This window comes from Triticum dicoccoides, chromosome 4A (assembly GCF_002162155.2).
Source record: "Triticum dicoccoides isolate Atlit2015 ecotype Zavitan chromosome 4A, WEW_v2.0, whole genome shotgun sequence".
NCBI lineage: Eukaryota > Viridiplantae > Streptophyta > Magnoliopsida > Poales > Poaceae > Triticum > Triticum dicoccoides.
Genome location: NC_041386.1, coordinates 508254293 through 508258484, shown reverse-complemented (window position 1 = coordinate 508258484; position 4192 = coordinate 508254293). Strand labels below are relative to the sequence as shown.

Here is a 4192-nt window from a genome sequence, read left to right as displayed (position 1 = left end):
TCGGTTTAACATCCGGTTCAAAAAGAATCCATCTCTCACAAGTTCGAGTTCTCAGAAAAATTAAAGGTTGCCAAAGAGAACTTGCTGCAGTGCGCAGTTCAAACATGGGTATCCTGCCTTATTGGCTTATCACATTATAGGTCACTTGTGGACTTTATGCTCAATAAGCACAGCTATGCTTACCCTCTTGATCAAGCTTACATGCCTTATTAGTGGTGCAGGGCGTAGATAGATGCCTTATTAGTGGTGCGGGGTGTAGATAGATGCGTGGTTGGTAGCATTAACCACAAAAAGACTAAGGGTCATTAGATCTTGCTAATAAATGGATCTGATTGTTTGGATCCACCCCCTCTCTCTTTCTTGTATAGGGGTAGTAGATATAAGTTCAAGTGCTATCTATATCTATTTCGAAAAAAATGAATTCAAATTTGAATTATAAATTTCATTCGAAATTTGTTCAAAATTTTGTGGGAAGTCCAGTGATTGAATGTTGGAACGTTGCAGAGCAGAAAAAAAAAACAGCTCCAGACAAACCGAACACATTACTTTAGGGTGAATGATGCCCAAGTGCCTGATGTAATCTTATTGTCCTCATCAAGCAAATAGGTTTTCCCAACAGCAGCTACTCTGATCAAACCATTGAGAAAACAAGCCTAACCCCAAAGCCGAATCTTGAACATCTCTAAAATAGTACATGTCATAGTTCAGCAACTTTGTGACTTCTTGTCTGGCGACTCATCGAAGGTGGATCGGGAATGACATGTTCGACTCCGCAATCCACAGTCATCATGATAGAGCGGCGGAATATCGCCGAGCGCCATGTCAGACCGGAACATATCCCCTGAAAGTAAAATAAACACTTTGTTGTTATCTCAATGATGAAATACATTTTCTTTTTTCCTTTCAGTTTGGATTTTACATCGTATACACACTGGCTTGCTCTTTGAAACTTTCTATACCCAAAAATTATCTTCATTTTACTAATGAAAAAATATTCCGTCCGATCGGAAATAAGTGTCATGGGTTTAGTTCAAATTAGCCACTTATATCCGATCGGAGGGAGTATTATTTTCCCACTCATACATATTTTTTCTTCCAAAAACATAACCTCATCAATCTGCAAGTTAATGCAAATGTGAAATGTTCATATTATTTTTGTAACACAGTTGCCCCAAAGGTACTGAAGACAAAATGGACCTTTACACATAGTAGAAATGAGAAAACATATACTTGTTCTGCTCAAATTTGAACAAAGCACGGTCCAAAGGGAAGCCCAGCTGAATCTGAACCTCCAGCGGACCAAGAACATGCTCTACGGCTCTAGTATGTAGGTTGACAATGTTGAATAACTAAGAAAATATTTGTAACAGTCAAAAGGTTACATTAACGGATATTTTTTGAATTTTGTCTCAGTGTCGCTGCCTTCGTTGGTGGCTTCGCACCGGCTCTATCAGGCATGTAAACCTCCCTATAAGTATAGATATCAGCTAATTTGGATGGAAATAACAAGAGAGATAAATTTGAAAACAGAAAGTTGTTAGATTCAAAAAATTCACTTGGCATTCTTAGAACAGCCAATATGAACCATATTGACCATTTGTGTCAATTTTACCAGAAATTTGTAACATCTATTTTGTCTACTATATCATAGAACAAGTATGCGCTCCTTTTAGAACTTTGAAGTTGTATTGACAGTAATATTATCTCAACAAATTAACTCTTGAGTTGTATCTATAGCATTATAATAATCTATAGTAAAGTCTCTACAATATTATTACATATCCATCAGTATATTATATGTATTATAGGACATGAAGTGTTCTTACCCAGTGAAACATGTGGGTCAGATAATTGAGGTACTTCGACATTCACATCAACGGCTGCATCTTTCTTTTGTAGCCGAGCCGTTCGTTACTTCTTTAGGTATTCTGCTTTCTCATTTGATAGCTCAGCATACCAACCTTGACATGTTTGTTTTCTTTGTTCGACTAATTTTTTATCAAGTTGAAGATCAGCAGTCACGGATCTGTAGTTACACAGGCTACAAAAGGACATAACCTCATTAGTCACGATGACAAGTGGTCAATCAATATAGTAGGACCGAAAGGTTATGAACAAACCATTTATACGTCTGTATGTTTTGTCACTCAGATGAGTACATTGCATAGACCTTGACGCAGAAGCAGGCGTGTTTGCTACTTGGTCCGTGGCAACACTTTCCAGAGCTGCAACCTTCTTTTCCTGGGGGCTAAATGATGCTTCAATTCTGCTTTCTTCTCGTCTGACATTTGGGCATACCACACCTGACCAGTGGCATTTTTTTGTTGGAGATGGGAAGCTCCATTCCCCTCAATCGTTGTGTTTGTTAGACCTTTAAACGGGGTCGCTCTCTAGCATACAACAGATATCTAGATGGATAATTATTCTCCATCTGCAATATTAAAATTACAAACGATAAATCATGTGGGAACACAGAAAGGCTGCCCAATTTGGTGAAGAAAGCAACTGAAAAAGCACAATGTCTCGAGCCTGCTCTCACTGGTATTCCACCTTCAGAATTTATTTGGCCGAAACCTATATATGTAGCTCCTATGCATGGTTCTGCGAGAATACCTTAAGTTGAATATTGATTTTCATCTACGAAATAGTGTGTTACTGAATATAGTATAACAATTTATTCCCCAAAATTATGTGTTCGATTACATTCGTTTGCTCCCCAGTTTAAACAATAACTTGCTGATGTAAGAAAAAAAAACATGCTGATGTAAGCTTTGTAAGTATATGTCAGTAGAGTCTTTTTTGTGAACGATGATCAGGAAATATCCATTGCATTGGATAGCTTAGAAGTGAGAGTAAAATAGCACCCATAGGCCATATGTATTCAACATGCACGAAGTTGAACGTACTCTGAACCAGTGACACTGAAAATTCAATTTTGTTTCAGAAATCTGCATGCTGCTGCCGGACAGTACCTGGGCAGCGTATCCCGCCGACGCACGGCAGAGGCGGGGCCGGGCCGCGGATCAGCGACGGAGGGAGGCGCAGGTGACGGCTGGGATTGCGGTGCCGGAAGTGGACCACTCTGCTAGTCCGCGATGGGTGAGACGACGACAGCAAAGCAGCCGTTCAAGGAGGGGAGCGCGGCACCTCTCGTGCCCCTGCTCGATCTGGATGGCATCCATGATGCACCACGATGTGGGGCAAGCGGCAGGAGACATGGGAGGCGAGGACGACGGGCGTCGAACCTCGAACGGAGTCTTACAGGTGACGGCACACGCGGGGCGGCGATCTCCATAGAGGCGGAGCTGCATAGAGACAGTCGACAGAGAGGGAGCCGGAGGTGAAAAAACATGGAGAAAGGAAAGAAGGAAGGAGAAGAAAAGGGAGAGAAGGAGAAGGCAGGGGAGGAGCGGCGGGCAGCGGGCAGCGGGCTGGCGAGCTGCATCCTCTTGGACACGCCGTCGCTCCAGGACTTCTCCGTGGCCAACCTGAAGGCCACCACAACGGTCGGTTGTTCACCTGCAACCTGGCGATGGTGGTAGTCTACATTAATTTCTTCTCCTTCGCCCTGGTTGCCGCATCCAGCACCAGAAGATGGGTCGGCACCGCCATCAGATGGGCTCATCGGCGGCGGCAGTCGGCGGGGCAGCAGAGGATGATCGGCTGGGGGCGGCCGAGCGAAGGATCTACGGCGGGCGGCCAAGCGGAGGATCTACAGGGGGCGGCCGAGTGGAGGATCGTCGGGTGGAGTGGGTAGCAGAGGAGGAGGAGAGTAGGTCGTGGTGAGGTGCGGGGTTGGTAGCGTTAACCAGATTAGACTAGTCAAAATGTAGAGTAACATACACTAGTAATATACACATATTCTTAAACTATATTATTATTTTCAGCGCTCATTTGATTGTTGGGGTGAAAAACGCTGAGCAGTAAACCCCCTCAGGGGGATTTCCCTCATCATATAGGATCCCCCTCCCATCATGTGAAAATGCCCCCTTTGCCATTTGGGCACCAATGGAAAGGGAAGAGAACTGAGGGAGAAGAGCAAGAGATAGATGAAATCGAGTAGGGGATTCTCACAAAGTGGAACAGAAGCAACCAACATTATAGCTTTAGGAGGGTGGACGCCAGAGGGAGTCGGATTGGTGAAATACGTTAGTCGTCGCTCGGAGAGATCGAGGAGATCGGGACGTGGAGC

General features: G+C 43.8%; 1 long non-coding RNA gene across 1 annotated transcript; it reads right to left on the bottom strand.

The window, feature by feature from the left end:
- Window positions 1-531: 531 nt before the first annotated feature.
- Window positions 532-3786, bottom strand: LOC119286448. The gene is made up of 4 exons (XR_005140460.1): window positions 2973-3786; window positions 2121-2431; window positions 1827-2041; window positions 532-841 (listed from the first exon to the last, which is right to left on the bottom strand). It is a non-coding gene; the product is annotated as an uncharacterized LOC119286448 (long non-coding RNA).
- Between the last annotated feature and the right edge of the window lie 406 nt (window positions 3787-4192).